The sequence below is a fragment of the Marmota monax genome, unplaced genomic scaffold, assembly GCF_021218885.2.
Source record: "Marmota monax isolate L192 unplaced genomic scaffold, Marmota_monax_Labrador192_F-V1.1 WCK01_AAM20220418_F8-fsc00179, whole genome shotgun sequence".
Lineage (NCBI taxonomy): Eukaryota > Metazoa > Chordata > Mammalia > Rodentia > Sciuridae > Marmota > Marmota monax.
In genome coordinates this window covers 315,390-335,606 of record NW_026695200.1, presented here as the reverse complement: position 1 = coordinate 335,606, position 20,217 = coordinate 315,390, and the positions used below count along the sequence as shown (strand labels likewise).

At 34.4% G+C, this 20,217-nt stretch overlaps 1 protein-coding gene across 17 annotated transcripts in view; it reads right to left on the bottom strand.

Annotated features, from left to right (window-relative positions):
* Zfand6 (zinc finger AN1-type containing 6) overlaps window positions 1–20,217 on the bottom strand; it is a 69,451-nt gene that overhangs the window by 32,756 nt on the left and 16,478 nt on the right. For 4 of the 17 annotated variants that reach the window (XM_046428807.2, XM_058574082.1, XM_046428802.2 and 1 more), the window contains exon 2: window positions 2,423–2,583. The exons of the other annotated variants lie outside the window; for them this stretch is intronic. The gene's annotated coding sequence lies outside the window, so the exon portion shown is untranslated. The remainder of the gene's footprint in view (window positions 1–2,422; window positions 2,584–20,217) is intronic. 17 annotated transcript variants of the gene reach the window in all.

Genomic DNA, 20,217 nt, shown 5'->3' with positions numbered 1-20,217 from the left:
GGACTAATGCATGTATCAAATAGAGATTAGGAGTGCAGAGGAGTAAAATTTCTACTGTGCTGAGGAAGTTTCTCAAGATGCTTTAATTGAAAATACCCTACTTTGTGATTTCCAGATTCTTAATCCTGAAGCCTTAATTATAATCTGTTGCTTTGAGGATTTATAAAATGCAATCTAGTATTCCTCCTCTTAAAAGAAAATAGGTTTAACAATATTAATCATAGTTTGTAAGTGTTGATGCTTACAAGTTTACAACAACCCTATCAGGTAGTAAATTATTACTGTATTTATTTTACAGATGAGAAAACTGAGGCACAGTAAGTTTTACATGATTTGCTCAATATCATCTGGCTGTTAAAAGGAACACCTAGGGTCCGAAACCAGGCAGCCTGACTTAACCATGTCCTGAGCTTTACCACAGCTTAGGAACTCCATTTTAGTCATCCTGCAGAAACAACAGAAAAAGAAGCTAAAATTCATTTATAAAAACAGGTAAAATTCTGTCATAGAAATGGGCCCAGGGATGAGAAGTCTAAGTTATGTGTTAAGGTACACGGTAGGACAGGACAAGAGGGGTCAAAGTGGAAGAGTTTTACATATTCGTGCTCACACACTCTCACATGTACTTCTATCCCAGTTAACTACTTCATAGCATTTTCCTCCACACCCTTGATAGAAGAGTAATATAGAACACAGGAATCATCTCAAAAGAGATAAAAAGAGAAAAGGGAAATTTGGTACCAATTTACTATCATACAATTTTCTCCCAAATGTCCCAAAGCTATAAAAGCTTTTCACTTTTCCATTGTATATCCTGTCTAATCTCATTTTAAAATCAAAGTTTCATGAATATGTTCCAAAGGCTTCTTTCACCTTGAATTTTATTTATTTTTGACACTATTTAAAAAAGAGAGGGAAGAATACTGGTAAGTACTATAAGCAAAACAGCAGCACAAAATTAAACTTGGCTTTACAAGTGAAATGCCAAATGTCTGTGAACAGAGAGTTAAATCTCATATTACAGACCTTAAAAAACTTCATTAAAGTGAGGCCTGCCATCATTAAACAAGAAGATTACAATATTTCTTTTTTAGGGTTACAGAAAGATTAGGAACTAAATAACCTCTGGAGACTCACATAGTATTGTGTATCTACTGACCAATCCAGAGAGGCAAAGATGGGGTAAACAGAAACCTTTGACTTTTTCAATGCAGCTGCCACATACCCTTTGACTACTTTCATAAAACATCAATATTTTATGTACATTCTTAATATGCATCTAAATGTCTTCTCATTCAGTGATTCTAAAGAGCATCTGTTTTTATTTTCTTTCAGTTGACACATTTGTGATATTAAAGATAAAGTTTGTGATAGTAAAGATGAGTTTCACTTAAGTGTAAATGCACCATGCAAATAACATCCCTTCTACTCCATGCCTCACTAAACAGTTAACAAAATCTTGTAAATTATTATTTACATGCTCATCATTCTGCTTAATACAACATTTAAAAAAAAAAAAATTTCATCTGTATAGACCATGCACTGCTCTAAAGGGGAATGGAATTCAATTTAGAGTCTCATTCCTAAAGTCCAGGAAGAAGAAAAAAAAAAAAAAAAGGTAGAGAAACCTGGACACCTTCCCAAATGGATTCTTGAGATGATAGCTTTTAGTAATAAAGAAAAAATTTTTCCCTCTATTTCTTCAATAAGGATTTATATTATTTAAAGTACTTTTAAAAGTAAAAATTGTCAAGTTTAAAAAACTTTCAATTGCATTTAGGGAACAAGAGTTCCTTTATTTTGAAGTATATGTTCTCTCTGATTGTATTATTAAATTATTTTCAGGAAGAATTTTCTGCATTAACATCAAACTTCATATTCCTAAAATATATCTTTATGGTTGGCTGGTCAAAATACTCATTTGGAAAGGCTTAAATCATCCATGAATACTTATACACACCCATCCCTGCTACTTAAGAGGCTGAAGCAGAAGGATACAGCCAAGCCTAGGCAACTTAGCAAGGCCCTGTCTCAAAAATAAAAAAATAAAAAGAGTTGGGGATAGCTAAGTGGCAGAGGTAGAGTGCCCCTGGTTAAAAAAAAAAAAAAAAAAAAAGGATAAAAACAGCAATCCAAAGAATGATAATCTTCTGCTAAAATTAATAATATAGGTTTCAATGCTTAGAATAATTTTGAAAAAGATGCATGGTCACTAATTACATTAGTTGCATATACACAAAAAATAATTTACAAATAAAAATCTACCACCCACCCCACCCTTAGTAACCTGCCCACCAGAAAAAAAATGGACCTATAAAAATGTCTTATGCTGACTTAAGTATTTATCTTCAAGCACTTCAGATTTTAAAAAAATTAAGTTCTATGCCCAGTTACATGGTTACAGGCTTAATTCTCTACTCACACAGTTGAGGTTGATGAGCAAACAGCTGTCCTGTATCTTGAGACAGACATTAGCTTCCTGCCTTCCCTATTCTCATAAGCAGCTACTTAAAGTTTGAGTTTTATGCAAGAAAACATTTTAAAGCCTTCAGTGTTTTACTGCAGCAGACTTCAGATTCATTCCTGTAACACATTTAACATGAAACAGAATTGAGACAGTTGAAATTTATCAGGTACCACATTTTAATCATCTAAAATCTTAAGGAGTGTTTTCATTATTAAAGCTATATAAAAATGGATGAGTTAAAATGAAAAAATAAAACATTCCATTTGGTATTTGACACTAATGTAAAAATGTAACAAATATAACTTTAACCCATGGATTTTTTTTTATATCCAGCCACAGGGTTGGTAGGCAAGGAGCTTTTCTTATAATCATTTGCACACAAAGTAAAACTAGACATTTTTCTATATTCCTAAACCTTAGCTAGTTTTTTAAAGAATAATTAGCAACAAAATTAATAACACCTTTATAAACAGTAGAGTGTCTCAGTGTCCCAAGTATAACCCTATTATATCTCCTAACAGAAGAAGCTATATTTTTCATATCTACCATAAAGCTTTATAAAAGTACGTTTCCCCACAAATTCAAATTTCTATAGTACTATTATTGCTTCAGATTAATCAAGTGGTAGAAGGGTTCTCTAAAAATAAACATTTCCATAAGAAATATTTATCCTAATCAAAGTGAACTTTCAAAATAAATCATAAACAAAAAAAACCCCCAAAGATTTAAATACTAGGAAGTAAGGGTTAGGGACGAAGCTCAATGGTAGAACATTTGCTTAGCATGTTCAATCCCCAGAACCACATACACAAAATACATTTAAGTATCAATAGGATAAAAATCTTTATTTCTAGCCTGGTGTGGTGGTACATGCCAGTAACTCCAGCAACTCAGGAGGCTGAGGCAGAAGGATCGTAAGTTTGAGGCCAGCTTTAGCAACTAAGAGGGGCCCTAAGTAACTTAGTGAGACCTTCTCAAAATAAAAAATAAAAAGGGCTGGGAATGTAATTCAATGATAAAACACTCCTGGGTTTAATTTCCAGTACCAAACAAATAACTAAATACACAAGTAAATAATTTCTCTTTGCCATTAACAAATACATATTATACAGTCACAATGATAGTCCATACTTCCAAAGTAAACTGTAAAATGATTTTAATTAACTTAAAGGATTCACTTTTTTTTTTTAAGTTATACTCCCCAATAAAAATGAGATGCCATTTAAAAATTTGTCATGGGTTATTCTTAATAGCCTTAATGTTTATATTCTTAGCCAATTTAATTTTTAAATAATATTTTAGCACTATTACTATATGTAAACTTTAGTGCAAAATTAACTGCATCAGAAAGCTACAGACAAGAATTTTCGTCTTAGATGTTTCAACAGTTTTTCTTTTTCACCTGTATTTTTCCCTACAATTGTAAGTAAACTTTAGGAGATACATGTATACTTCAATAAAAATGTCCTAGAAAAACCATATAATATCTTTTCCCCTACATGTACATTGACTTCGACATGTGTGTTTATATTGACCTTAATTTCTATAGTAAATTTTGGGAAAAGCTTTAAGATTTTGTGAACATAGTAAATGTACTGTTTATACTAGCAACATGGTTTAAAAAAACACTAGGAAAAATAGCATCTAAACACTCTAATTTCAATAATTAAAAAGTATTATTGAATGCTGAAAATACTACACATGTGCTGTGCTATAAAAGTAACCAAATGTTTTAGAGTTTATTCAAAATAACAAACATTTCTTTATAATCTACTCAAATTGTGCAAATATAAACAAAAGATTTAAGAACTCAACATCTCATAAAAGTTGTTAACTTGATATAATATCTTTCATATAAAGAATTACATGAACACTTAATCCTTACTCCACCTAAAAAGCAGTTGGTATAATTACCAACTCTTTACAGATTATCAAACTGTGAAGAGTTTGTTCACAGAGCTAGTTAAGTGACATAGTTGGGACCTGGCCAGATCTATGTATCTTTAAAACCTGCACACTTTAGCATCAAGCTAGATTATAGGCAAATAGTGATCTGTTGTATTGATAGATCAAATCACATCTAGAATTAGTATGTGGAATAGGGTATCAGATGCTAAATATGAAACTGATAACTGAGTGTTTTATAACAGAATGGTTATAAATTCAGAAAAGCCATCTCTTATTAAAAACAACTTCATGAAATATGAGTGATATAGAGAAAAGGCAAAGGGACATATTTTAAAGAGATGTTAAAGAAGGAAAAGAAAAGCTGGTTTATTTCACATGCCACAAGAGTTCTCAACGGAATTATAGCCAGGCATGGTGATGCACACCTGTAATCCCAGCTACTTGGGAAGTTGAGGCAGGAGGACAGCAAGTATGATGTTATCCTGGGCAACTTAGGGATACCTGGTGTCAAAATAAAAAATAAAAAGTGCTGGAATTGTAGCTCAGTGGACGAGCACCCCTGAGTTTAATTTGCAGTGCTAAATAAACAAATAAATAAACAAACAAAGGAACTTACATGAGCTATCTGAATTGTATCTCAATAAAGCTGTCAAACAAACCCAAAATAATGTATTCTGGTTAAATACTCAACACTTCCTAATGCTAAGGAATACAACAAAAGGAACAGGTTACTGCCTATAGTACTATGAAGCTTGTGCAATGGAATATCTGAATTAATACCATCAGAGTAATAACTGATTCAGGCAAAATTACCAAAGTGTGTTAAATACTTTGTGGATGAAAGTTTGATGAGGATTGATAAATGTCAAGTCTCAAAGTACCTCTCCACAAATTACTGATCGCAAAAAGAAAAATAACTTTTAAGTGGAGGAACTTGCAGATATCACATTGACCAGATCAAATTTAGTATTAACTGATAATGAGACAAGAGGAAATGTGCCTCCTAATAGGATACAGTGAGAAGCAAACACTTACAACGTAATATTCCTGTCAGAACTACATTTCCTAAATTTAGTCATGAACACATTGATGAAACCAAATTGAGGAAATTCTACAAATAAGTGGTTTATCACTCTCTTTAAAAGTGTCAATGTCATTAAAAACTCAGAAAGACTGAGGAAATATTCCTGATTAAAGAACAGTAAAGAGATGTGACAACTAAAAGCAATGAATGATCCCAAGTTGGACTGAAAAAAAGTTTTATTAAATAACATTATTGGGAAAACTAGTGAAATCCTCACTGGATAACATCAGTTTACATTTCCTTAATTTGATAAGATAATATTGTTGTATAAGAGAATGTCCTTGTTCTTAGAATCTGTTTGTTGACTACCTATCATGCAGAGGCCGTTGGTTCCATCCCCAGCACTGGGGGGAAAAAATATTTTCTTGAGGAGTACATTTTAACTATTGGTATTTGCATTTTTCTTGAGGATTACATTTAACTAACTTTAGCTTGTATTGCACTTTGTTACTGCTTTGTTCAGAATGTAACACTGATCTAATGCTTTAATTAATAAAGTTTAATCTTTTTCATTAATATGAAAAAATCTAAAATTGGAGTATTACTTTTACATAGTAAAGGGATATGATGCGTGTAACTTATTCTCAAATGGTTCAGAAAAAAACAATCTGACAGTGAATGACAGAACAAATGGTAAAATGTCAACAATGGTGCATCTTACTCTGGTATGTAGCAATTATTTATATTATTATTATAACTTTCTATAACTTAAACTACTTCAAAATAAAACCTGAAAAATATTCGAACCCAATATTTTCAAATATTCTGAATATCTAACAATAACAAAACCAAATTTCCTATCTTATATCCACATTCAAACTGTCATCTAACAGAAGTATAAACCTATTTATGATTATCTAGTCAATGAATAAGAAGAAATGGTAGTCTGGTTTAAAACATCTAATATGTCTACATTCCACTGATGACAGGTGTGACTCACCAGTCTGAGTTAGATCAATGTCTGCCTCCCAACCTTATCACATTATTGCAACCTTCTCAAAACTACACTGTTTAAAAAACAAGCTTCTCCACCAGAGCACTCCTCCCCCCGCCCCATTTTAATTGGGAATAGAGTAGGGGAATGTGTCTCCTTGCTGAAAACTCCAAATTAAGTTAATTTCTGGTTATGCCAGGTAGCAATGCAGAACAAAGCAAGAGCTAATGAGTAATCAATAATGAACACAGAAAATATTACAACAAACCTCTCACCCTAAACAAAAGTCTATCCTGCCAATAAAAAGTTGTGGAAGCACACATTCATTACAGAGCACCTGGAAAAGAAAGACAAGATAACAGAATGTTAATCATTGAGAGACTAACATACATGGATAATATACAAATATTTCAGTGGCAAAAACAGAAGAGTAGAATTAAAAGAGGGAGGGAGGGGCTGGGGTATAGCTCAGTGGTACAGTATTTGCTTAGCATGTAAGAGGTCCTGGGTTCCAATTACCAGCATCAAAGTGGGGAGGGCAAGTGGGAGAAGAGAATACAAAAGAAAACATGCAAGAAACGAGAAAATTCTCATGGCCACACATCGCACAATTTGGAGTTATCCTTCTATTCCAATGATTAAAACATTTTCTTCCACTTTTTAATTTATCTTCTCTTCTTCCTATTATCTCACCTAAGAGTCCATCTTTGTGACACTGTGAGCACAGCTATGGTCAAATCTTATGCTAACACTCAATTTTTTAAATATATTTTTAAACTCATTGAGAGGCCCAAAAAGCACTCTACTAGAAAATTCTCACAAAAAAATTCACATTGGAAAAAAGTAAAATCTGACAGAGGAGGAGAGAGGTTAAGGAGGAGTCAGGGCTGGGAAAATGTGACCTGGGAAGAATGGGATGAATTTTAGCTTCCTATATTAATTTGGATAGATTGCTGAAACCTGATGAAAGACAGCAAACTATGATTCTACATTTGCTGGTACTTTAGCTAATTCTAGGCTGTGAGCTTAATTGCTGAGCTGTGTCCTTCTTTCAGGTAGAATCTCTGTCGGATTACTCTTTATAAATCCACAGTATCGAACACTGCCTTGATTAAAAAAGGCATTTTAATAGGTTCTTGTAGAATGCCCAATTACAAAACAAGCAAACTGTTTTATTCCAATCCCAATCCCTGCCTTATTGTCCATTTTCTCAGGTAGTATGTTGTTCACTCTTAACCCCTGCCAGAACCATTTGCTTTGCAAATTTTTCTCACAAAAGTTAAACTGCAATTCTCTGATTGCTGCAGGTAGATGATGTTGTAATAAAAGAATAACTCATACTACTGGACATGGTGGCTCATTCCTAAAATCCCAGACACTCAGGAGGCTGAGGCCCTGTCTCAAAATAAAAGTTAAAAAGGGTTGGGGATGTAGCTCAGTGGGTTCAATCCCCAATACTGGAAAACAGCCAACCAAACAAACAAAAAACCTTATACTGAATGAAACTTGACCAATTCAACCCCCAAATTTAGGTCAAGTTAAACCTAAAATACAAAATTTAAGAAATATAGAACACACAGGTGTGTATACATACATAATATATTTAGGAAGACAAGGAGCTTATCTTCTGAATTGATTTTTATACCTGTACTGCCCAAGGCAATTACAACATCTACACAAGAGTCAGCAAATACAGCTTAGGCTTTCATTATTAGTCAAATTAACATGGTCTAATTACTCTTCATATCATTAAATAAATTTTAAAACAGTAAAATTAAAAAAAAAACATTGTCATATAGCTGAACATCTAGCAAATCCCAAATTTTGATCTGTAGCTTCTTCTATATTTCCCTTACCTTAAATGGCATTAACTCCTATTCCTGAGAATAAAGGAGATAGTATAGAAACATAGAAAAAGGCTCCAGAGGGGCTGGGGATGTGGCTCAAGTGGTAGAGCACACACCTAGCACATCTGAGTCCTGGGTTCAATCCTTAGTGAAAGAAAGAAAGGAAAGAAGGAAGCAACACTTGTACAGAAATGTTCAAAATGACTTCATTTGTAATAGCAAGAACTAGAAACCCAAATATACATCAAAAGGTAAATGGGCAAACAAATAATGATATAGCCATACACGGAATAATATCAGCAATAAAAAGGAATGTGTTGAACACATCATGGGTTAATCTCCAAATTATTACATTAAATGAAAGCAAAAGGAAACAAAAGACTATATAATGTATATTTCTATTTACATAAAACGTTACAAAAACACAACTATGACAAGACAGCAGATCAGGGACCACAGACTGGAACCAGAGTAGGAAGATGGGATTTATTCCAAAGTAATTACAAGGAAACTTTCTGAGGCAATGAAAATGTTTTACATGACTACGGTTGTTAGAAAACCATGCAAGCCAAAACTAAAATTGCATACTTTTCCTCAAAGCTGATTTTAAAAGACCAAAATAGTATAGGAGCAGTCAAAAGTCATTTGATTCAAACTATTATTCTAAATTTATAAGCATAGACACCTAAGCCTATGCTGGGTAAAGATTGTTTTATCTTTCCAGATGTTTAAATGTTTTTATTAATGGCAAATAAGTTGTCCATTCCTTCTTATCCTCTTCCTCATTGGTTCTATGGACACAGCTCTCCTAATCCTCCACACTTTGTCATACAACTTACGTAGGTAAAGGTTTACTAAGTTTGTGTGATACCAAGGGAAGCCATAATAACTGATAATTCCAGATTCTGCAAATTTTAGTTTCCCACCAGGCAGTTTTGAATTTTTATAATACCTAAAATAATTTTCTAAATAATTGTCCTCATTTAGCTAGAAAAGAAGCGATCCCCCCCCCTTTTTTTTTTACCTTTTCTCTACGTACACCCCCCACCCCCACCCCACACTGGGGATTGAGCCCAGGGCCATCATGCTTGCTAATATACCTTCTATCGCTGAGCTATAACCTCCGCTGTTTTAATTTTCTAAATAATCGTCCTCATTTAGCTAGAAAAGAAGCATCCCCCCCCCTTTTTTTTTTTACCTTTTCTCTACGTACACCCCCCACCCCCACCCCACACTGGGGATTGAACCCAGGGCCATCATGCTTGCTAAGTATACCTTCTATCACTGAGCTATAACCTCCGCTGCTTTGATTTTTTAAGACAAGGTTTTGCTAAATTGCCCAAGTTGGCCTTGAATTTGTGATCCTCCTGCCTTGGCCTCCAAAGCTGCTAGGATTACAAGATGTGTACCACCATGTCCAGCTCTTTATCCACTTTTTATATCATTTTAATATCTTGAAAATGATTTCATATCTTGAACAAGATCAACTTGGATTATATTTTAAATACTAAAATGGTTTGTTTTCTTCCTTCCTTCTGTTCAGGGACTCAAACCCAGGAGTGCTTTACCACTGAGTGACATCACCAGCCTTTTTTTTTTTTTTCTTAATTTTTTTTATGTGACAAGGTCTCACTAAATTTTCAAGGCTGGCCTCAAGACTGCCTGCGATCTTCCTGTCTCAGCCTCCCAAATCACTGGGATTATAAGTGTGTGCCACAGTGTCTGGCACTTATTATTAGTCCATAATAAACATAAAACATGAATTCTAACTTACACATGTTCATCACCATTTTTTCTTTCTTTTTTTAAGAAACTAGAGTCTTGTGATATTGCCCAGGCTGGCCTCAAACTCAGCCTGGAGAGTTCTCAGGTGCATATCACCAAACACAGCTCATCCCTAAAGTTGAGGGTCAGAGAGCTTATAATTCTGACAAGTTCTACTGAACATGATTTGCAAATCCTAGACTTTAAAGTATAACTGACATTAAGCAGTCTATTGCAGTCCAACAAAATACATCTTATCTTCCAAATAAAGGCAACATAGCTTATTCCTTCAATTAGGAATCACTTCTGAAAGTTTCTGAATTCTTTGAAATGAGAAAGAAAGCAGCTTCCCCATATTTCAGATGCAATTTCCTTGCTCATTCATTAAATTTATATCACAAAATAATTCATGTTCCTAAGGAATTTAATTTCTCTGGTAAAAACATCCACATTAAAAATGTCTTTCTTGCCAGATACAGTGGCATAGCCTATAAAACCCAGTGACTCTGGAGGCTGAGGCATGAGGATCATGAGTTTGAGGCAGCCTTAGCAACCAAGCAAGACCCTGTCTCAAAAAGAAAGTAAAAAGATCTGAGGATGTAGTTCAGTAGTAGAGCATCCCTGGGTTCAATCCCTAGTGGGGGTAGGAGTTCCTTCTTTTCAAAAAACTTTAGTTGCTAATATTTAAGAATAAAATATAAAATATAAAGATTAACTTAGTAAATTGGGAAATTTGAGGCTAAGAGACTTCAGGAAACTGAAAATAATTAAAAATGATATACTCATCTACCACTGAGCTACAACCCAGCCCAATTATATTTTTTAAAAAATTAAAATTAAGAAAAATATAGTACTTTTAAAATGTTTTACTTGTTAACCAAAAATTAAAATGCTCAAAATAATGGCTATTTTAAAAAGAATGTCCTTTCAACTTAAGCAATTTTTCTCAATTCTATCAACATAATAGGTTTATCAATATTGCTACAACAATACTGAGGATAAGCACAGTCATTACTTATTATGTGCAGTATTGAAGGATACAAAATCAGTCTAAGTTAGGTCTTTTCTTCTCTCTTACTATTTAGAACTTCGAATATTCAAATAAAGTGTTATCATTTATCTAATAAAAATGTTAAAACTGAATAACTGATGTGTCTTAAATTCCATGTTCAGTTCTAAAAAAGTTGTTTCCAACCATCATCAAACTGACTTTTTTTCCTAGTTAACAATCAGTAAATACTGTTAGAAGTGGGATAGGTTCATGTGGAGAAAACTGAACACTTAAAAAAAAAATCACATGTTAATACACAAGTCACTTCCCTGGCTGAAATTAAGCCATGTTAATTCAGCCTATTACAATTTAATAACACTAAATTTAGGAGCCATCTGTCTTGCTCATCATTGTACAGTATTTCTAGTTTCTGTTCTTTTTAGTTTGACCCAGCTATCCCACTTCTCGGTTTATACCCAAAGGACTTAAAAAACACATACTACAGGGACACAGCGATCAATGAATGGATAAAGAAAATGTGGTATATATATACACAATGAATTATTACTAAGTAATAAAAGAGAATAAAATCTTGGCATTTGCCGGTAAGTAAAGTTAGCCAATCCCAAAAAACCAAATGCCAAATGTTTTTTCTGATATAAGGAGGCTGATTCATAATGGGGTTGGGAGGGGGAGCATGGGAGGATTAGACAAACTCTAGATAAGGCAGAGGGGTGGGAAGGGAAGGGAGGGGGCATGGGGGGTAAAAATGATGGTAGAATGAGATGAATATCATTACCCTAAATACATGTATGAAGACACGAATGGTGTGAATATACTTTATATGCAAGCAGAGATATAAAAAATTGTGCTCTATATGTGTAATATGAATTGTAATGCATTCTGTTGTCATATATAACAGATTAAAATAAAAAACTATTCTTTTTAGTTGACGATGGACATTTATTTATTTATATGCAGTAATGAGAATCAAAACCAGTGCCTCATACATGCTAGGCAAGCACTCTACTGAGCTACAACCCCAGCCCAGAAAAACTATTTCTGAAAGAATAATCTCGTAGCTTCATTCTCTTTGACTTGACTGTTTCCAGAGGGTGAGAATCTGACCTACATACCATAAAGGATACTCTAACAAGAGACCAAATTAGTTCTCTGCCAAGATCTCTCATATAGAACCAAATTTTATATGCTTTTCAGTTATTTCTTCCTTTTTTCATAAAATAGGTAGCATATGCAACATATAAATGTTTGACTTCAAGGTAGAGTATGTAAATGAAATAAAGATTTCCACTGGAAAGATGGAATGCCCATTAAGAAAGCATTCTGACTATACCAGTTTAAATTATAAAATAATTAGACCTCTTGAGAGTTTGATCTTTTAAAAATGCTCAGTTGCACAGGGATGTGGCTTAGTGGTAGAGCACTTGCCTAGAATGTGGGAGGTCCCTGGGAGACACCAAGACACTACCAAAAAAAAAAAAAAAAAAGTAGAATAAAAAGCCCAGCCGTGGCTAACATCTTTCAGAAACCCTAGGGCTCAATTATCCTACTACCTAATTCTATGTACTTTGAATGTTATTTAACACCCTTTCATCTTTTTTATTTTAACTGTCCAAGAAGCTAGGTCTAACAAATGACAGGCAGCATACAAAATATTTTACCTGCAGTACAAAATTATTCTACCTATTCCTGATAATCAACACTTTCCTCTTTCTCTAAAAAACTACCAGATTCATTTAACATGCAAGAGTTCTGGTTAGTATAAAATGTTTGTCCTCTTAAAATTATTCTCTCTTACACACATACACACACACACACATACACTCTTTAAGAGGTACCTTAAATTTGAATCAAATGACCACAACTAGCAAGTCAGGATATTGTTCTCTCCCTCTCCCTATTAATACACACTCTAAATTACGTAGTGCTTTTGTTTAAAGAATTAAAGGATTGAAAATACAAAACAACTTCCAATTTGTCAACTGGATAATCACTGCAAATGATCTGCTCTTACTATGAGAAATAAGAGCTCTGTATTATCAGGAAGCAAAAGTTTAAATTCAAGAATGTAATCACCTATTAATACTAATGGTCATAGTGAGGTATTAAATATATGTATAAAAACTTTGATTTACTTTTATTTTTGGTACTGTGAATTGAACCCAGGGACACTGTACCACTGAGCTGTACCTCCAAGCCTTTTTTTTTTTTTTTTTTTGATACAGGAGATTTAACCAGGGGCACTTAACCACTGAGCCACATCCTCATCCCTTTTTTATATTTTATTTAGAGACAGGATCTCACCCAGTTACTGGCTTTGAACTTTCAATCCTCCTTTCTCAGCCTCCTGAGCCACTGGGATTATAGGCATGCATGACTGGGATGGCCCCCAAGCTTGTTTTAATTTTTATTTTGAGACAGGGTCTTGCTATGTTTCTCAAGCTGGCCTTGAACTTGTGATCCTCCTGCCTCCGTCTCCCAAGTAGTTGGGATTACACATGTGCACCACTATGCCCAGCTGAGATTTATTTCTTATTAAAGTCAATTAATAAAAATCAAGGATATTAATGACAAATCAGTAATTTTGATGTTACTTTCCTCTAAAATATTTCACTCTTGATTTTCACAGTGAGAGCATTATTTAAAAATGAGGTTGAACAAAAAAAATTTATATAAATGCACTCTTTGTGAAAGCAAATGGACAAAAACTCTTAGTAATCCATTGCCTTCAAGGGGACATTTGAGTATTCTGAAAAAACATTAGAATAAAACATGGCTTAGAGTTTAATCACAGACAAATTAGCCTTTAAGCATCTACATTCATCAATGGTTCTTGCAGTACTCCTTCTCATTTACATCCTACATTCTCCTCTTCCTCATTCCATTCTTTAATACAAAATCACCTAACAAAAGTGGTAAACTATATACCTGTTCTAAACTAAAAAGACAATATAATACTAATACAATCTTTCTTTTTCGCTTCTCTCTTTCCACCCCCTTTTTACACAAGGTCTTATCTTAACGTTGCCCAGGCTGGTCTGGAATTTTTACACTTAGGTGCTTCTCTTGCTTCACCCTCCCAAGTACTGGGACTACAAGAGCATACCACATACACATAAAATGAAGTTCTACTCAGCCATAAAAAAGGATGAAATTATGGCATATGGTAAACGAATGGAAAAGGAGAACACCATGCTAGGTAAAATTAGCCAAACTCAGAAACTCAAAGGTTTTCTCTCACATGCAGAAGCTACAGTAAAATAAAGGAAAGGAGAAGAGAAGGATAGGATAACATAAAGAACCAATCAAACACAAATTAATAGACCAATGAAAGAAGTCTAGTTGAGTAGAGAAAGGAGAATGGAAGAGGGGAGGAAGAATAGGAGGGAAAGTGGAGGAGGATCATGAATTTAAACAGATTTCCATGCATGTATGAGTGTGTCAGGAAGAACCCAACTACATAACTATAAAGTTCTAATAAAAATAAGTAAATAAATAAAGTGTACAACATGCTTGGCTCACTAATGAAATCTTTCTTTGCAAGTATTTCCTTTGGTGACTTAGCTTCCTCTTATTTGCCAAATGGGGTCACACCTATGAAGACAACCTCATCTTCTAAATAAAAACCTAAGATGTGTGATCTAACAAGAAAGAATATTTTAGTGGAAAATCAAACTTTTTGTGAGTTCCAACAAAGGGACATTCCAAATTTCTTTGCTGCTTCAAAGTGTGTGACCCAGTAATGTTTAGATGCCAAAAAAGCTGATTATTTCTTAACCATTCCAAAAGTTAAGAAAGCCAATAAAGATATTTGAAAATCCTAACTGCCCCCAAGATATATATAGTTCCTGGAACTGTATCTTATAATCCTATCACCTGCTATTTGTCTTTTTATGCACACTAGCCCAGGTTTCTTAAGTTCTACCTAGCAGCTCTGAGTAACTGTTTCCCAAATACAACTCTAATTCAGACTTTTCTCCAGGGTTCTCTTTTTTCAAAACTGCCTATCAGATCTCTTATTGGCTCTGCCAGTAAAAAAGACCATGGGGTGACAGTAGGGCAGAATGGACTAACAGAAGATAGTAGCTAAGTCATAGAAGCATAAGATAAGAACAGAATTGAGAGCTCCCATGATTGCTAAAAATAATATACTACACCATCTCCTCTAATCTTCACAACATCTCTTAGAAGGAGAAACCACTTAGAGATGAGGAAACTGATGAGGCTTAGCGAGACTACAGAAATTGCTCGGGTCAAACAGCTAGTAAGTGGTTATATTAATCTGTTTTCTGCTGCTGTAAAAAATACCTGAGGTGCGGTACTTTATAAAGAAAAGATGTTTATTTGGTTCACAGTTTTGGAGCCTAAAAGTCCAAGATCAAATGACTCCATAGGTTTGGCTTCTGGCGAGGGCCTCATAACAAATAACACAACAGCAGAACCCAAGCAGAAAAGATCAGGTGGTGAAACAGTAAGCCTGAGATAGACACTGGGGACAAGTTTGCTCCTTTACAACAACCCACACTTGGAGGAACTCAACTCCTCCAGACCAGCATTACTCCTTTCTGAGGACAATGCCTCCAAATGACCTAACTACCTTGACTAAACGCCACTTCTTCTTTTTTGGTACTAGGGATAGAATCCAGGGGGTGCTTTACCACTGAGCTATATCCCCAGAACTTTTTATTTTGTGACAGGGTTTCATTAAGTTGCTGAGGCTGGCTTGAACTTGTGATCCTCCTGCCTCAGCCTCTGGAGTTGCTTGGATCATACATTTGTACTACTATGCTTGGCTAAACCACTTCCGGAAGATTTTCCAACACTTCTCAACATTACCACACCGGGGACACTTAAGCTTCTCATACTTGAACTTAGGGTTACACTCACACCATAACCAAAACATAACAGTAGTAAAGCAAGGATTTGAATCCAAAGAGTCTGTCTTCAAAGCCCAAGCATTTAAGCAAGCTAAAACCCGTAAGAAATGAGATATAGCTGTGTGTGGTGGTGCAGGCCTGTAATCCCAGCAGCCCGGGAGGCTGAGGTAGGAGGTTCAAGAGTTCTAAACCAGCCTCAGCAACTTAGCGAGGCTATAAGTAATTCAGTGAGACCCTGTCTCTAAATAAATTACAAAAAAGGGCTGGGGATATGGCTCAGTGGTTAAGTGCCCCTGGAATCAGTCCCTAGTACCAAAAAGAAAAAAAAAAAATGAGTTATAGATTCTGATGGATGAAGTTAGGTCATTGATCAATTCAACAGGCTTTCCTAAGCAATAAGTATGTGCCAGGTACTGGGGAAACACAGACACAGACACAGACACAGACACACACATACACACACACACAGAGTACATCTTGCTTTGCCGCTTAATGGGTATCTTGAAAAAATTTCTGAGTTGCATGACTTGATTAAGGAATGGTTACGACTCTCAGAAAGACAAGTTAACAAATTAAAATATAATATGAAACATCACAATATAAACAAGTGAAGTACTAGAACAGAGTGATTTGCTTTGTCACAGGGAAAGGATTATTTTGTTTATGATGAATGTTGCTTGGTTAATATTTTGGGAATGAAGGACATTCCAAGCTAAATAAAACATGATACCATAATTCCACACAGTATGCTCATGGAACCACAAGTGAACTGATACTCTTAAAGGACTGGAGACAGAAAAACTGAGCTCAGACAGTGTTATAGGGAAGACTAGTCTTCTTTCATAGATAGATATGGATTTTCCATGGAGATTTACACAAAGTATAATCGGCCCAGAATAAGCAGCCAGAGGGTAAAAACTATATCACTGTTTCAATTCAACATCTATTTGGAATGCTAGGACACAAGGAGCAAAAGATATGTATGGTCCCTACACTTTAAGGATCTCACAACTTTAGCATAAATCGTAAATTTGTTAAGATATTATGATTTTGTATGATTAGGGAAGAAAAGAAGTTGTCAGTTGGGAATATGCCTCTCAGGAAGATGTGAGAAAAGACAGAGAGGCATGGAAAAGTGAAAAGGAGAATATCTAGAGAAAATGCATATAATTTGTTGTGACTGAAGCATAAGGTACATGTAGGGTGAGGTGACTTATAAAGATATATAGATGAGAAACACCAAGATCAAGGTGGTAATAAAGAAAAACCCTTCAAATATTGGAATGATAGGAACCTAGACATATGCAAATACAATAGCCATTAATCACATCTAGCTTCTGAGTACTTAAAATGCAGTTAATGGCAGCTCCATTTTTAATGTCACTTAATCTTAATTAAATTTAAATAGCTACTACTACCTATCATATTAGAAAGTACTAGCCTTCTATACATGTAAGTAGAACTCTTACCCAGGATAACTATATAAATGAAAATATATAAATGTAAATTATGGAAAAGAAGGGGCACCAAGTTGAGAAAATTCACGTGGTAATCTCAATTACTAAGTATGAGACAAAAAGGGGGGGTCTAAACCAAAAATAAAGAAATCTTAAAATAGCCACATAGGAAAAGGATGGCTGAGTACAAGCTCAAGTTATAAATTATAACATTTGTAGTAAAGTTAAAGAAAGGTATGAAGGATATTGTTAGGGCAACTAACAAAACTGAATATGGACAGTATTATTTAAAAATACATTACATAAATGTTATAATCCCTGATTTTAGTCTCACCATGTAAGATAATGTTCTTGTTCTAAAGAAATACATACTGAATTACTTAGGGATAAAAAGTCTCCAGATTACATGCAATGATTAAGAAAAATTAACATGCATGTGCGTGTGTGTGTGTGTGTGCGTGTGTGTACATGTACACATTCTGAGAGAAAAAGAACAGAATATAATAAAGCAAATGGGACAGTACAACAATTAGGAATCTAGGAAAAGGACATGAGAGAGTTCCTTGTACTACTGTTCATGCAACTTCTACATAAAAGCTTGAAATTAAGTCAAATTTACAGAAAAATTCATGGTTGTGTCAAAAACATAGATCAGTGTGATTTTCTTCTGGTAGCATTCAATAGCTTAGGTTTAGAATCAGAGCAAATGGCAGAATTGGTCAAAGATTAAGAGCCAAGAATACTGGGGAAAACAGTGACTGAAAGAAACTGGTGCGAAAGGAAAGGATGAAGCAAGAGATTTTGAGTTTGAGGTCTTGATAAAGCTTAAAAGTAAATGTGATGGGTAAATGAGAATGAGAAATGGAATGACAAGAGGCTGTAGCCAGCAAAGGAGAATATTAGCATTCATTACAAATTGTTATTAGTCATTCAGGAAATGTAAATTAACTCCACAATGAACTCTACATCCACTTGAAAGGTTAAAATTTTAAAAACTGATCACACTAAGTATTGGTGAACATAAAGAGAAAACAGAATTTTTATGTGCTATCAGTGGGAATGTAAAACATTCTTATGAAGTTAAATATGAAACCTATCTCATGACCCAGCAATCCATTCCTAATCTCTACCAAAGAGAAATAAAACATCCACCACACAAAGACTTACACACACACACACACACAAAAAAAAAAAAAAAAAAAAAAAACACACCAGGGAATTATGTAGTCTTTAAAAGGATTGAAATTCTGATGCATACTATATAACATGAATGCATTTTGAAATTATTGATGTAAATGAAAATAAACCAGACACAAAAGGTCAAATATTGTATGATTCCACTTATATGAAGTAACTACAATGGTCAAATTTACAGACAGAAAATAAAATGCTGGTTATCAGGGACAGGAGGAGGAGGAAACGGGGACTTATAGGTACAGAGTTTCAGGTAGGAATGATTTTAAAAGTTCTGGAAGGGGGCTGGGATTGTGGCTCAGCGGTAGAGGGCTTGCCTAGCATGTGTGGGGCTCTGGGTTCGATCCTCAGCACCACATAAAAATAAAATAAAGATATTGTGTTCAACTACAACTAAAAAATAATAAATATTTAAAAAAAAAAAAGTTCTGGAAGTCAGGCATGGCGGTATGCCTGCAGTCTTAGCTACTTGGGAGTCTGAGGCAGGAGGATCCCTTGAGCTCATAAAATTGGGGCTAGCCTGAGCAACACATCAAGTTCCCATCTTTAAAAACAAAAGTTATGGAGATGGATAGTAGTGATGATTGCACAACAACATGAGTGTACTTGATGCCACTGAACTGTCTAGTTAAAAACAACTAAGGAGCTAAGCAGTAGAGTGCTTGTTTAGTATGCTTGAGGCCCTGGGTTCAATCTTTAGCACTAGAAAAATTAGTGAATGAAAGTTAATGCATCTGATACAGTGTTCAATAAATGAGTTGCAATTATTAAATTAATCCTAACACTGTTTTCACTATTTCTTTCCATAGAAGCCTTCACAGTTCACTGCTACTCAAAGTTATGCCATTCTCACCATTCTTGAGTATCCACCAGGCCTCTTTCCCTACCTTGAGAATCCCAGGAAGTGGGAGCATACTTGACAAGTAGAAAATTAGATAGCACTTTCTAAACCAGCAAAATTGTGGTTGGAGTATCTACAATTTCTATTATTCTCTCCATTTTTATCATTTCAGGATTGTTCCTTTTCAGGTGAGTCAAATTAAGCTTTTGATCTACATCCAAAATTATAAGATGATGGCAGTTCCTTGTCACTGGCAGTCTCAGACATATCATAATAAATTACCAAGGACGTCTCTGATCTTACTTTTTCAATTTCCTGATTACCTTGGCTTATAGTAATCTTTCTCCCTGCTGAACTTCAACAGCAATAATTTACAACCAATCATAATTTGAACCTGAGTAATATATAACACTGATTTATCGAATAGTAAATATTCGTACCTCTCCAATTTCACCAAACTGAATGTGAGCTTCCTTCAGAAAAGGATCACCTTACAGCACTTTGTAAATTTACCTGACTAGATTACTACAGCTATCTGACTAGGGTCTGTGCATGCAAGTCAATAAGAACTTGGTATTGAAGCAACAATTTTAAGCAATTAATGGAACCACTTCAGTGTAGTTTTTCACTTTTAATAATCTTTAAAGAACAATTTCCCAACTAAAAGTAAATTATTTTATAGTTTCATAACTGCTGAGATTTAGTACTCATTGAGAAGATGCGCTATATACTTTAAGCAATTATTTAAATTTTTTTGAAAAAAACAGTCATGCATTTTCTTTATCAAAGTAAGTAAAACACATTCTTTTCAAGTTATAAATTATAACATTCA